This window comes from Oncorhynchus nerka, linkage group LG12, assembly GCF_034236695.1.
Source record: "Oncorhynchus nerka isolate Pitt River linkage group LG12, Oner_Uvic_2.0, whole genome shotgun sequence".
Taxonomy (NCBI): Eukaryota; Metazoa; Chordata; class Actinopteri; order Salmoniformes; family Salmonidae; genus Oncorhynchus; species Oncorhynchus nerka.
Genome location: NC_088407.1, coordinates 85334462 through 85349891, shown reverse-complemented (window position 1 = coordinate 85349891; position 15430 = coordinate 85334462). Strand labels below are relative to the sequence as shown.

Sequence of the window (15430 nt, the reverse complement as noted above, 5' to 3'; positions counted from 1 at the left end):
CAGGGGAGTCATAGTTCTAGAACTACAGGGGAGTCAGAGTTCTAGAACTACAGGGGATCTGACCCATATCCCTCCCCCTACCCCACTGTCCCTACATCACTGTCCCTACCCCACTGTCCCTACCCCACTGTCCCTATCCCTCCCCCTACCCCACTGACCCTATCCCTCCCCCTACCCCACTGTCCCTACCTCACTGCCCCTACCCCACTGTCCCTACCTCACTATCCCTCCCCCTACCCCACTGACCCTATCCCTCCCCTACCCCACTGACCCTATCCCTCCCCCTACCTCACTGTCCCTACCTCACTGTCCCTACCCCACTGACCCTACACCACTGACCCTATCCCTCCCCTACCCCACTGACCCTACCTCACTGTCCCTACCTCACTGACCCTACCTCACTGACCCTACCCCACTGACCCTATCCCTCCCCCTACCCCACTGACCCTACCCCACTGACCCTACCTCACTGTCCCTACCTCACTGACCCTACCTCACTGTCCCTACCCCACTGTCCCTACCCCACTGACCCTACCCCACTGCCCCTATCCCTCCCCCTACCCTACTGATCCTACCTCACTGACCCCACCCCACTGACCGTATCCCTCCCCCTTTCTCCCCCTTACCTTTCTTTCTCCCCTACCCCACTGACCCTATCCCTCCCCCTACCCCACTGTCCCTATCCCTCCCCCTACCCCACTGTCCCTATCCCTCCCCTACCCCACTGACCCTATCCCTCCCCCCACCCCACTGTCCCTATCCCTCCCCCTACCCCCTGACCCTATCCCTCCCCCTACCCTACTGTCCCTATCCCTCCCCCTACCCCACTGACCCTATCCCTCCCCCTACCCCACTGTCCCTATCCCCCCCTACCCCACTGTCCCTATCCCTCCCCTACCCCACTGTCCCTATCCCTCCCCCTACCCCACTGACCCTATCCCTCCCCCTACCCCACTGTCCCTATCCCTCCCCCTACCCCACTGACCCTATCCCTCCCCTACCCCACTGACCCTATCCCTCCCCCTACCCCACTGACCCTATCCCTCCCCCTACCCCACTGTCCCTATCCCTCCCCCTACCCCACTGTCCCTACCCCACTGACCCTATCCCTCCCCCTACCCCACTGTCCCTATCCCTCCCCTACCCCACTGACCCTATCCCTCCCCCTACCCCACTGTCCCTACCCCACTGTCCCTATCCCCTACCCCACTGTCCCTATCCCTCCCCTACCCCACTGTCCCTATCCCACTGTCCCTACCCCACTGTCCCTATCCCTCCCCCTACCCCACTGTCCCTATCCCTCCCCCTACCCCACTGTCCCTACCCCACTGTCCCTACCCCACTGTCCCTATCCCTCCCCCTACCCCACTGTCCCTATCCCTCCCCCTACCCCACTGTCCCTACCCCACTGTCCCTACCCCACTGTCCCTATCCCTCCCCCTACCCCACTGTCCCTATCCCTCCCCTACCCCACTGTCCCTATCCCTCCCCCTACCCCACTGTCCCTATCCCTCCCCTACCCCACTGTCCCCCTACCTCACTCCCTATCCCCCTACCCCACTGTCCCTACCTCACTGCCCCTACCCCACTGTCCCTACCTCACTATCCCTCCCCTACCCCACTGTCCCTATCCCTCCCCTACCCCACTGACCCTATCCCTCCCCCTACCTCACTGTCCCTACCTCACTGTCCCTACCCCACTGACCCTACACCACTGACCCTATCCCTCCCCCTACCCCACTGTCCCTACCTCACTGTCCCTACCTCACTGACCCTACCTCACTGACCCTACCCCACTGACCCTATCCCTCCCCCTACCCCACTGACCCTCCCTGACCCTACCTCACTGTCCCTACCTCACTGACCCTACCTCACTGTCCCTACCCCACTGTCCCTACCCCACTGACCCTACCCCACTGCCCCTATCCCTCCCCTACCCTACTGATCCTACCCCACTGACCCTACCCCACTGACCCTACCTCACTGTCCCTACCTCACTGACCCTACCTCACTGTCCCTACCCCACTGTCCCTACCCCACTGTCCCTACCCCCACTGTCCCTATCCCTCCCCCTACCCCACTGTCCCTATCCCTCCCCCTACCCCACTGTCCCTACCCCACTGTCCCTATCCCTCCCCCTACCCCACTGTCCCTACCTCACTGTCCCTACCCCACTGACCGTATCCCTACCCCTACCCCACTGACCCTACCTCACTGTCCCTACCCCACTGACCCTATCCCTCCCTACCCCACTGTCCCTACCTCACTGACCCTACCTCACTGTCCCTACCCCACTGTCCCTATCCCTCCCCCTACCCCACTGTCCCTATCCACTGTCCCTATCCCTCCCCCTACCCCACTGTCCCTACCTCACTGTCCCTACCCCACTGACCGTATCCCTCCCTACCCCACTGTCCCTACCTCACTGTCCCTACCCCACTGTCCCTACCCCACTGTCCCTACCTCACTGTCCCTACCTCACTGTCCCTACCTCACTGTCCCTACCCCACTGTCCCTACCTCACTGTCCCTACCCCACTGACCCTACCTCACTGTCCCTACCCCACTGACCGTATCCCTCCCCTACCCCACTGTCCCTACCCACTGTCCCTACCCCACTGTCCTTACCCCACTGTCCCTATCCCTCCCCTACCGCACTGTCCCTACCTCACTGTCCCTACCCCACTGTCCCTATCCCTCCCCCTACCCCACTGTCCCTACCCCACTGTCCCTACCCCACTGTCCCTATCCCTCCCCCTACCCCACTGTCCCTATCCCTCCCCCTACCCCACTGTCCCTATCCCTCCCCTACCCCACTGACCCTACCTCACTGTCCCTACCCCACTGACCCTATCCGTCCCCCTACCCCACTGTCCCTACCTCACTGACCCTACCCCACTGTCCCTACCCCACTGTCCCTATCCCTCCCCTACCCCACTGTCCCTACCTCACTGTCCCTACCCCACTGTATCCCTCCCTACCCCACTGTCCCTACCTCACTGTCCCTACCTCACTGTCCCTACCTCACTGTCCCTACCCCACTGTCCCTACCTCACTGTCCCTACCTCACTGTCCCTACCTCACTGTCCCTACCCCACTGTCCCTACCCCACTGACCCTACCCCACTGTCCCTACCTCACTGTCCCTACCTCACTTGCCCTACCCCACTGACCCTACCTCACTGTCCCTACCCCACTGACCGTATCCCTCCCCCTACCCCACTGTCCCTACCCCACTGTCCCTACCCCACTGTCCCTACCCCACTGACCGTATCCCTCCCCTACCCCACTGTCCCTACCCCACTGTCCCTACCCCACTGTCCCTATCCCTCCCCCTACCGCACTGTCCCTACCTCACTGTCCCTACCCCACTGACCGTATCCCTCCCCTACCCCACTGTCCCTACCTCACTGACCCTACCTCACTGACCCTACCCCACTGTCCCTACCCCTCCCCCTACCTCACTGTCCCTACCCCTGACCCTACCCCACTGACCCTACCCCACTGACCCTACCCCACTGTCCCTACCCCACTGTCCCTACCCCACTGACCCTACCCCACTGACCCTACACCACTGACCCTACCTCACTGTCCCTACCCCACTGACCCTATCCCTCCCCTACCCCACTGTCCCTACCCCACTGACCCTATCCCTCCCCTACCCCACTGTCCCTACCTCACTGACCCTACCTCACTGTCCCTACCCCACTGACCCTATCCCTCCCCCTACCTCACTGACCCTACCTCACTGTCCATACCCTACTGACCCTACCTCACTGACCCCACCCACTGACCGTGTCCCCCCCCTTACCTTTCTTTCTCCCCATCCCCCACTTCCCTAACCACCCTGATATCTTTCGCCCTCTCCCTATTTCTCCAGGTGATAAGTCCTCCTTAACCTTGCATGCTAAAAGGATTAGACAGCATCCTGCCCCAGTCCCACGTTCTGCCCCAGTCCCACGTGCCTCTCTACCCCTGTCAGAGTGCCCCTCCCTGGGGTTTCGCTCCTCCATACTTCCCCTGGCTGTATTTGGCAACTGGGTTTGGTGCTTACAGGAAATATAGGCTACATACAGTACAGCAGGAAGTACAGGCTACATACAGTACAGCAGGAAGTACAGGCTACATACAGTACAGCAGGAAGTACAGGCTACATACAGTACAGCAGGAAGTGCAGGCTACATACAGTACAGCAGGAAGTGCAGGCTACATACAGTACAGCAGGAAGTACAGGCTACATACAGTACAGCAGGAAGTACAGGCTACATACAGTACAGCAGGAAGTACAGGCTACATACAGTACAGCAGGAAGTGCAGGCTACATACAGTACAGCAGGAAGTACAGGCTACATACAGTACAGCAGGAAGTACAGTACAGCAGGAAGTACAGGCTACATACAGTACAGCAGGAAGTACAGGCTACATACAGTACAGCAGGAAGTGCAGGCTACATACAGTACAGCAGGAAGTACAGGCTACATACAGTACAGCAGGAAGTACAGGCTACATACAGTACAGCAGGAAGTACAGGCTACATACAGTACAGCAGGAAGTACAGGCTACATACAGTCCAGCAGGAAGTACAGGCTACATACAGTACAGCAGGAAGTACAGGCTACATACAGTACAGCAGGAAGTACAGGCTACATACAGTACAGCAGGAAGTACAGGCTACATACAGTACAGCAGGAAGTGCAGGCTACATACAGTACAGCAGGAAGTACAGGCTACATACAGTACATCAGGAAGTACAGGCTACATACAGTACAGCAGGAAGTACAGGCTACATACAGTACAGCAGGAAGTACAGGCTACATACAGTACATCAGGAAGTACAGGCTACATACAGTACAGCAGGAAGTACAGGCTACATACAGTACAGCAGGAAGTACAGGCTACATACAGTACAGCAGGAAGTGCAGCCTACATACAGTACAGCAGGAAGTACAGGCTACATACAGTACAGCAGGAAGTGCAGGCTACATACATCAGCAGTGGGAGATATAAGGTAGTGGAAAGATCTCCACACTTTTTTAGACACCCTTCCCCGAGGTGGAGCTTACTGAATCTATCCCTAGGACAAGCCACAGTTTAGTTCTTACAGGGCTGTGGGTATTAGGGCCAAAGACAATAACCTATTTCTCTCTCTCTCCTTCCTTCCCTCACTCTCTCTCTACCCTCTCTCTCTCTCTCTCTCTCCTCTCTCTACTCTCTCTCTCTCCTCTCTCTACTCTCTCTCCTTTCTCTCTCTCTCTCCTCTCTCTCCCTTTACTCTCTCTCCTCTGTCTCTCCTTCCCTCTCTCTCCCTCCTCTCGGTCTCTCCTTCCCTCTCTCTCCCTCTACTCCCTCTCTTTCCTCTCTGTCATGAGATGGTCGCCTCGCTTTGAGTCCTTAGGAAACTATCTAGTATTTAGTTTTTTAATGTATTATTTCTTGCATTGTTACCCCAGTAAATCTTAAGACTTATTACATATAGCCGGGAAGAACTATTGGATATAATAGCGGCGTCAGTTTACCAACATTACGACCAGGAATAAGACTTTCCTGAAGCGGACCCTCTGTTCGGACCACCACCCAGGACAATGGATCTAATCCCAGAAGCCGACCCCAAAACAACGGCGCCGCAGAAGGGGCAGATGGAGCGGCCTCCTGGTCAGGCTCCGTAGACGTGAACATCGCCCACCGCTCGCGAGTATACTACACGCCAATGTCCAGTCCCTTGACAACAAGGTAGATGAAATTCGAGAGACATCAGAGATTGTAACGTTGGTATTTTTATTTATTTCACCTTTATTTAACCAGGTAAGCTAGTTGAGAACAAGTTCTCATTTGCAACTGCGACCTGGCCAAGATAAAGCAAAGCAGTGTGACACAGACAACAACACAGTTACACATGGAATAAACAATAAACAAGCCAATAACACAATAAACAAGTCAATGACACAGTTGAAAAAATAAAGTCTATATACAGTGTGTGCAAAAGGCATGAGGAGGTAGGCAATAAATAGGCCATAGGAGCGAATAATTACAATTTAGCAGATTAACACTGGAGTGATAAATGAGCAGATGATGATGTGCAAGTAGAGATACTGGTGTGCAAAAGAGCAGAAAAGTAAATCAAATAAAAACAGTATGGGGACGAGGTAGGTAGATTGTGGGGGGGGGGGGTATTTACAGATGGACTATGTACAGCTGCAGCGATCGGTTAACTGCTCAGATAGTTGATGTTTAAAGTTGGTGAGGGAAATAAAAGTCTCCAACTTCAGTGATTTTTGCAATTCGTTCCAGTCACTGGCAGCAGAGAACTGGAAGGAAAAGCAGCCAAATGAGGTGTTGGCCTCATTCATTCTCTTTTTCAAGGAAACATGTCTCTCGGATATGTTGTCGAAATCGGTTCAGCCACCGGGCTTCTCCATGCATCGCACCGACAGAGATAAATACCTCTCTGGGAAAAGGAAGGGCGGGGCAGTGTTCTTCATGATTAACGACTCATGGTGTAATCATAACAACATACAGGAACTCAAATCCTTCTGCTCACCCGACCTAGAATTCCTCACATATTACCTTCCAAGAGAATTCTCGTCAGTTATAGTCACAGCTGTGTACATTCCCCCTCAAGCAGTTCCTTTAGATGGCCCTAAAGGAACTTCACTGGAATCCTGAGGCTGCATTTATTGTAGTTGGGGATTTTAACAAAGCAAATTTGAGAAGAAGACTAAATTCTATCAGCATATTGATTGCACTACGCCCGGGGGTAATACACTCGACCACTGCTACTCTTCCCCGATGCATACAAAGACTTCCCTGCACTCCCTTTGGAAAATCCGACCACGATGCCATCTTGCTCCTATAGGCAGAAACTCAAACAGGATGTACCAGTGAATAAACCATTCAACGCTGGTCTGACCAATCAGAATTCACGCTTTAAGATTGTTTCGATCACGCGGACTGGGATATGTTCCGGTCAGCCTCAGAGAATAACATCGACCTATACGTTGGCTGGATGGATCGTGTCATTTGCCGTGGATGGATGGCGGCATTCAAACAAAAAAACAAAAGCATTTGCCACTCATCCACCCCCAACTCCACAGGCACCCCCTGCCCCCTCCAGCCTCCCCTGGCCTTAACAGGGCATGTCTCTGGAAAGACTGGGAATATGGCTGAATTTAAACAGTTCTTCTCTCCACAAGGCAATCAAACAAGCGAAATGCCGGTACAGGGAGAAAGTGGAATCACAATGGCTCAGACACGAGACGTATATGACAGGGTCTACAGGAAATCACGCACTACAAAAACAGTCACGTCACAGACACTGACACCGACGTCACGCTTCCAGACAAACTAAACACCACCTTTGCCCGCATTGAGGACAATACAGTGCCACCGTCGCGGCCCGCTAACAAGAACTGCACCCCACCCCCCCTCCTTCTCCGTGGCTGACGTGAGTAAAATATTTAAACGTGTTAACTCTCGCAAGGCTGCTGGCCCAGACGTCATCCCTAGTCGCGTCCTCAGAGCATACGCAGATCAGCTGGCTGGTGTGTTTGGGGACATATTCAATCGCTCTCTAACCCAGTCTGCTGTCCCCACATGGTTCAAGATAGTCGCCATTGTTCCTGCACTCAAGAAGGCAAAGACAACTGAACTAAATGACTACTGCCCCGTAGCACTCACTTCTGTCATCACGAAGTTCTTTGAGAGGCGAGTCAATGATCATATCACCTCCACCTTACCGGCTCCCTAGACCCACTTCAGTTTGCATACTGCCCTAACAGGTCCACAGACGATGCAATCGCCATCACACTGCCCACTGCACACTGCCCTATCCTATCTGGACTAGATAATACCTATGTAAGAATGCTGTTCTTTGACAACAGCTCAGCATTCAACACCATAGTACCCTCCAAGCTCATCATCAAGCTGGAAGCCCTGGACCTCAACCACGCCCTGTGCAATTGGGTCTGGCACTTTCTGACGGGCCGCCCCCAGGTGGTGAAGGTAGGAAACAACATCCCCAACTCGCTGACCCTCAACACTGGGGCCCCACATTGGTACGTGCTCAGCCCCCTCCTGTACTCCCTGTTCACCCACGACTGCATGGCCACGCCTCCAACTCAATCATCAAGTTTTCAGATGACACAACAGTAGTGGGCTTGATTACCAACCATGATGAGACAACCTACAGGGAGGAGTTGAGGGCGCTCGGAGTGTGGTGTCAGGAAAACAACCTTTCACTCAACGTAAACAAAACAAAGGAGATGATCGTAGACTTCAGGAAACAGCAGCGTGAGCACCCCCCTGCCACATTGAAGGGACAGCAGTGGAGAAAGTGGAAAGTTTTAAGTTCGTCAGCGTACACATCAACGACAAAGTGAAATGGTCCACCCACACAGACAGTGTGGTGAAGAAGGCGCAACAGCGCATCTTAAACCTCAAGAGGCTGAAGAAATTTGGCTTGTCACCCAGAACCCTGACTAACTTTTACAGATCCACAATCGAGAGCATCCTGTCGAGCTGTATCACAGTCTGGAACGGCAAGTGCTCCGCCCACAACCGTAAGGCTCTCCAGAGGGTGGTGCGGTCTGCACAACGCATCACCGGGGACAAACTACCTGCCCTCCAGGACAACTACAGCACCCGAAATCACAGGAAGGCAAAAATATCATTAAAGACAACAACCACCCGAGCCACTGCTTGTTCACTCCGTTACCATCCAGAAGGCGAGGTCAGTACAGGTGCATCAAAGCTGAAACAGAGAGACTGAAGAACAGCTTCTATCTCAAGGCCATCAGACTGCTAACAGCCATCACTAACTCAGAGAGGCTGCTGCCTACATGGAGACCCAATCACTAGTCACTTTAACAAATGGATCACTAGTCAGTTTAAACAATGCCACTTTAAATAATACCACTAATAATGTTTACATATCTTACATTACTCATATCATGTGTATATACTGTATTTTATACCATCTATTGCACCTTGCCTATGCCGCTCAGCCATCGCTCATCCGTATACTTACATGTACATATTCTCATTCACCCATTTAGATTTGTGTGTATTAGGTAGTTGTTGGGGAATTGGTAGATTACTTATTAGACATTACTGCTCTGTCGGAACTAGAAGCACAAGCATTTCACTACACTTGCATTATCATCTGCTAACCATGTGACCAATGAAAAGGGATTTGATTTGATCTCTCTCTCCCACTGCTGGCAGGCCTCTAAAGCTAAGTAGGGTTGGTCCTGGAAGTAGTGTTGGAGGGCCAGTAGGGGGCACTCTTTCTCTGGTTTTCAGATCAAATCCCAATGTCCCAGGTCAGTATTGGGGACATTGCCCTGCGTAGGGTGCTGTCTTTTGGATGGGATGTTAAAATGGGTGTCCTGAATCTCTTGTGGTCATTCAAAATCCCATGGCACTTATCGTAAGAGGTTTTAACCCTGCCTTTCTGGCTAAATTCCCAACCTAGCCACCTAATCGTCCCCTAATTCCTAATTGACAACATATCACTCCTCACCTGTCCACCTGGTAGCTGATATGTGGTGAGCGTTCTGGCGCAAATTAGTTGCCAATTTTAGGGTATTTTCATCCATATCAGGTGAACAGTTTAGAAATTACAGCACTTTTTTTGTACATTTTAGGGGAGAAAAGGTATTGAGAGGGAAGGACAGGATATGTTTCTAAACACTGCTACCATGATTACAGATAGTCCTGTATGAATCATGCATAATGATGAGTGAGAAAGTTACAGAAGCACAAATATCAGACCCCTCTAAAAATGCTAACCTCCCCTGTTATTGTAATGGTGAGAGGTTAGCATGTCTTAGGGGTATGATATGAAATGCTAACCTCCCCTGTTATTGTAATGGTGAGAGGTTAGCATGTCTTAGGGGTATGATATGAAATGCTAACCTCCCCTGTTATTGTAATGGTGAGAGGTTAGCATGTCTTAGGGGTATGATATGAAATGCTAACCTCCCCTGTTATTGTAATGGTGAGAGGTTAGCATATCTTGGGGGTATGATATGAAATGCTAACCTCCCCTGTTATTGTAATGGTGAGAGGTTTAGCATGATATGAAATGCTAACCTCCCCTGTTATTGTAATGGTGAGAGGTTAGCATGTTGTGGGGGTATGATATTAAATGCTAACCTCCCCTGTTATTGTAATGGTGAGAGGTTAGCATGTCTTAGGGGTATGATATGAAATGCTAACCTCCCCTGTTATTGTAATGGTGAGAGGTTTAGCATGTCTTGGGGGTATGATATGAAATGCTAACCTCCCCTGTTATTGTAATGGTGAGAGGTTTAGCATGTCTTGGGGGTATGATATGAAATGCTAACCTCCCCTGTTATTGTAATGGTGAGAGGTTTAGCATATCTTGAGGGTATGTTATTTGTGTCTATGTTATTTGTGTCTGTCTTTCTCATTCATCATTATTCACGATTCATTCAAGATTACCCGTTACCATGGTTGCATCCACATTCATGTAGACGTGTTTAGAAACATATTCTATCCTTATTTACAATAAAAGTGACTCCAAAATGCACAATACATTATTTGTCATTCATTTCTATTGGGCACAAAATAATCTGAAATACAACCTAAATGAGCAGCAACTGCATCCAACAAATTTGAAGAGTCGCAAGTTTGATGTAGTCATTGGGTGCTACATATACAGTACCAGTCAAAAGTTTGGACACACCTGCTCATTCAAGGAGTTTTCTTTATTTGTACTATTTTCTACATTGTAGAATAATAGTGAAGACATCAAAACTATGAAATAACACATTTGGAATCATGTAGTAACCAAGAAAAGTGTTAAACAAATAAAAATATATCAAAAAATGTTGATTCTTCAAAATAGTCACACTTTGCCTTAATGACAGCTTTGCACACTCTTGGCATTTTCTCAACCAGCTTCACCTGCAATGCTTTTCCAAAAGTCTTGAAGGAGTTCCCACATTTGCTGAGCACTTATTGGCTGCTTTTCCTTTACTCTGCTGTCCAACTCATCCCAAACCATCTCAATTGGGTTGGGTGGTTGTGGAGGCCAGGTCATCTGATGCAGCACACCATCACTCTCCTTCTTGGTCAAATAGCCCTTTCACAGCCTGGAGGTGTGTTGGGTCATTTTGTCCTGTTGAAAACAAATGATAATCCCACTAAGCGCAAACCAGACGGAATGTCGAATGGCTCCAGAATGCAGTGGTAGCCATGTTGGTTAAGTGTGCCTTGAATCCTAAATAAATCAGACAGTATCACCAGCAAAGTACCCGCACACCTCCTCCATGCTTCACGGTGGGAACTAAACATCCGTTCAACTACTCTGCGTCTCCCAAAGACATGGTGGTTGGAACCAAAAATCTCAAATTTACACTCATCAGACCAAAGGACATATTTCCACCGGTTTAATGTCCATTGCTCGTGTTTCTTGGCCCAAGCAAGTCTTGTCTTCTTATTGGTGTCCTTTAGCAGTGGTTTCTTTGCAGCAATTCGACCATGAAGGCCTGATTCACGCAGTCTCCTCTGAAAAGTTGATGTTGAGGTGTGTCTGTTACTTGAACTCTGTGAAGCATTGATTTGGGCTGCAATTTCTGAGGCTGGTAATGCTAATGAACTTATCCTCTGCAGCAGAGGTAACTCTGGGTCTTCCTTTCCTGTGGCGGTCCTCATGAGAGCCAGTTTCATCATAGTGCTTAATGGTTTTTGCAATGCCACTTGAAGAAGCTCTAAAAGTTCTTGACATTTTCTGGATTGATTGACCTTCATGTCTTAAAGTAATGATGGACTGTCGTTTCTCTTTGCTTATTTGAGCTGTTCTTGCCATAATATGCATTTATAGGGCTATCTCCTGTATACCACCCCTACCTTGTCACAACACAACTGGCTCAAACACGTTAAGAGGCACACCTTTTCATTGAAATGCATTCCACCTCATGAAGTTTGTTGAGAGATTGTTGTTGAAATGCATTCCAGGTGACTACCTCATGAAGCTGGTTGAGAGAATGCCAAGAGTGTGCAAAGCTGTCATCAAGGCAAAAGGGTGGCTACTTTGAAGAATCTTAAATAAGAGAAAAAAAGACTGCTCTTGATAGTGTCACTGCTCTAGATAGTTTCACTGCTCTGGCTAGTATCACTGCTCTTGATAGTATCACTGCTGTTGATAGTATCACTGCTCTTGATAGTATCACTGCTCTGGCTAGTGTCAGTGCTCTGGCTAGTGTCACTGCTCTTGATAGTATCACTGCTGTTGATAGTATCACTGCTCTTGATAGTATCACTGCTCTGGCTAGTATTACTGCTCTTGATAGTATCACTGCTGTTGATAGTATCACTGCTCTTGATAGTATCACTGCTCTGGCTAGTATCACTGCTCTGGCTAGTGTCAGTGCTCTGGCTAGTATCACTGCTCTGGCTAGTGTCACTGCTCTGGCTAGTGTCACTGCTCTGGCTAGTATCACTGCTCTGGCTAGTATCACTGCTCTGACTAGTATCACTGCTCTGGCTAGTGTCACTGCTCTGGCTAGTGTCACTGCTCTGGCTAGTATCACTGCTCTGGCTAGTGTCACTGCTCTTGATTGTATCACTGCTCTGGCTAGTATCACTGCTCTGGCTAGTATCACTGCTCTTGATTGTATCACTGCTCTGGCTAGTGTCACTGCTCTCGCTAGTATCACTGCTCTTGATTGTATCACTGCTCTGGCTAGTATCACTGCTCTTGATTGTATCACTGCTCTGGCTAGTATCACTGCTCTTGATTGTATCACTGCTCTGGCTAGCGTCACTGCTCTGGCTAGCGTCACTGCTCTGGCTAGTATCACTGCTCTGGCTAGTGTCACTGCTCTGGCTAGTATCACTGCTCTGGCTAGTGTCACTGCTCTGGCTGCTCTGGCTAGTATCACTGCTCTGGCTAGTGTCACTGCTCTTGATTGTATCACTGCTCTGGCTAGTATCACTGCTCTGGCTAGTGTCAATGCTCTGGCTAGTGTCACTGCTCTGGCTAGTGTCAATGCTCTGGCTAGTGTCACTGCTCTGGCTAGTATCACTGCTCTGACTAGTATCACTGCTCTGGCTAGTATCACTGCTCTGGCTAGTGTCAGTGCTCTGGCTAGTATCACTGCTCTGGCTAGTGTCACTGCTCTGGCTAGTGTCACTGCTCTTGATTGTATCACTGCTCTGGCTAGTATCACTGCTCTGGCTAGTATCACTGCTCTGGCTAGTGTCACTGCTCTGGCTAGTATCACTGCTCTGGCTAGTGTCACTGCTCTTGATAGTATCACTGCTCTGGCTAGTATCACTGCTCTGGCTAGTATCACTGCTCTGGCTAGTGTCACTGCTCTTGATAGTTTCACTGCTCTGGCTAGTGTCACTGCTCTTGATTGTATCACTGCTCTGGCTAGTGTCACTGCTCTGGCTAGTGTCACTGCTCTGGCTAGTATCACTGCTCTGGCTAGTGTCACTGCTCTGACTAGTATCACTGCTCTGGCTAGTATCACTGCTCTGGCTAGTATCACTGCTCTGGCTAGTGTCACTGCTCTGACTAGTATCACTGCTCTGGCTAGTATCACTGCTCTGGCTAGTACCACTGCTCTGGCTAGTGTCACTGCTCTGGCTAGTATCACTGCTCTGGCTAGTGTCACTGCTCTGGCTAGTGTCAGTGCTCTGGCTAGTATCACTGCTCTGGCTAGTATCACTGCTCTGGCTAGTATCACTGCTCTGGCTAGTATCACTGTCACTGCTCTGGCTAGTATCACTGCTCTGGCTAGTGTCACTGCTCTGGCTAGTGTCACTGCTCTGACTAGTGTCAGTGCTCTGGCTAGTATCACTGCTCTGGCTAGTATCACTGCTCTGGCTAGTGTCACTGCTCTGGCTAGTATCACTGCTCTGGCTAGTATCAGTGCTCTGGCTAGTGTCACTGCTCTTGATAGTGTCACTGCTCTGGCTAGTGTCACTGCTCTTGATAGTTTCACTGCTCTTGATAGTTTCACTGCTCTTGATAGTTTCACTGCTCTTGATAGTGTCACTGCTCTGGCTAGTGTCAGTGCTCTGGCTAGTGTCAGTGCTCTGGCTAGTATCACTGCTCTGGCTAGTATCACTGCTCTGGCTAGTATCACTGCTCTGGCTAGTGTCACTGCTCTTGATAGTTTCACTGCTCTTGATAGTGTCAGTGCTCTGGCTAGTGTCAGTGCTCTGGCTAGTGTCAGTGCTCTGGCTAGTGTCACTGCTCTTGATAGTGTCACTGCTCTGGCTAGTGTCAGTGCTCTGGCTAGTGTCAGTGCTCTGGCTAGTATCACTGCTCTGGCTAGTATCACTGCTCTGGCTAGTATCACTGCTCTGTCTAGTGTCACTGCTCTTGATATCATCACTGCTCTGTCTAGTGTCACTGCTCTTGATATCATCACTGCTCTTTAATAAGCGTTACGTATCGCCCTCACGGCCTTTGTCAGAATCTCAAATATAAAATATTTAGATTTGTTTAACACTTTTTTGGCTACTACGTGATTCCATAGTTGTGATGCCTTCACAATTATTCTACAATGTAGAAAATAGTAAATATAAAGAAAAACCATGGAATGAGTAGGTTTGTCCAAACCTTTGACTGGTACTGTACATATATATATATATATAGAACGAAATGCTGAACTTTTTACCACTTTAATTCACATATAAGTGAATTTGTCACATAAAATAGTGGAGACTATCCACAAAAAGTGCTGTAATTTCTAAGCAGTTCTAAACAGTGAAAGTTCCCTCAAATTAAAGATGGCAGTCTGCACTTTAACCTCATAGTCATTGTCTAATTTCAAATCCAAAGAGCTGGAGTACAGAGCCAAAACAACCAAACATGTGTCACTGTCCCAATACTTTTGGAGCTCACTGTAAGTCCAATTAATGAATTACACCTACTCCTCTCTCCCTCCCCCTTCCTCAACCCCACACACCGTCTCCTCTGTCTTGAATCCAACTCAGCTCTTTATGCCAATGGTAGCTTCCCCTCCCTCCCCACTCTTCCCCTGTGTTGTAAGTGATCGTAGTCAAGGCAGACACCTTTAAATCCTGGTAGGTATTTAAGACCTGCTCACTGCAGGTGGTCATATGAGACACGGTCCTAGCATGACCAAGACAAAAATCATGACGTGCACAACATTTTAAGCAACACATGACAATGTTCACAACCCTCCCTCTCCCTCTCTAACCCACCTCCATCCCTCTCTACCCTCCCTCCCTCTATCTTTACCTTACCTCATTCCCTCCCTCCTCTCCCCCCACCTCCCTCCCTCTCTCTCTAACCTCCCTCCCTCTCTACCTTCCCTCCCCCACGTCCCAATCTCCCTCCCTCCCTCTCTACATTTACATTTACATTTAAGTCATTTAGCAGACGCTCTTATCCAGAGCGACTTACAAATTGGTGCTTTCACCTTATGACAT

At 49.9% G+C, this 15430-nt stretch overlaps 1 protein-coding gene across 1 annotated transcript in view; it reads left to right on the top strand.

The window, feature by feature from the left end:
• LOC115119581 (angiopoietin-related protein 7) overlaps positions 1–15430 on the top strand; it is a 38889-nt gene that overhangs the window by 9408 nt on the left and 14051 nt on the right. The window lies entirely within an intron of this gene.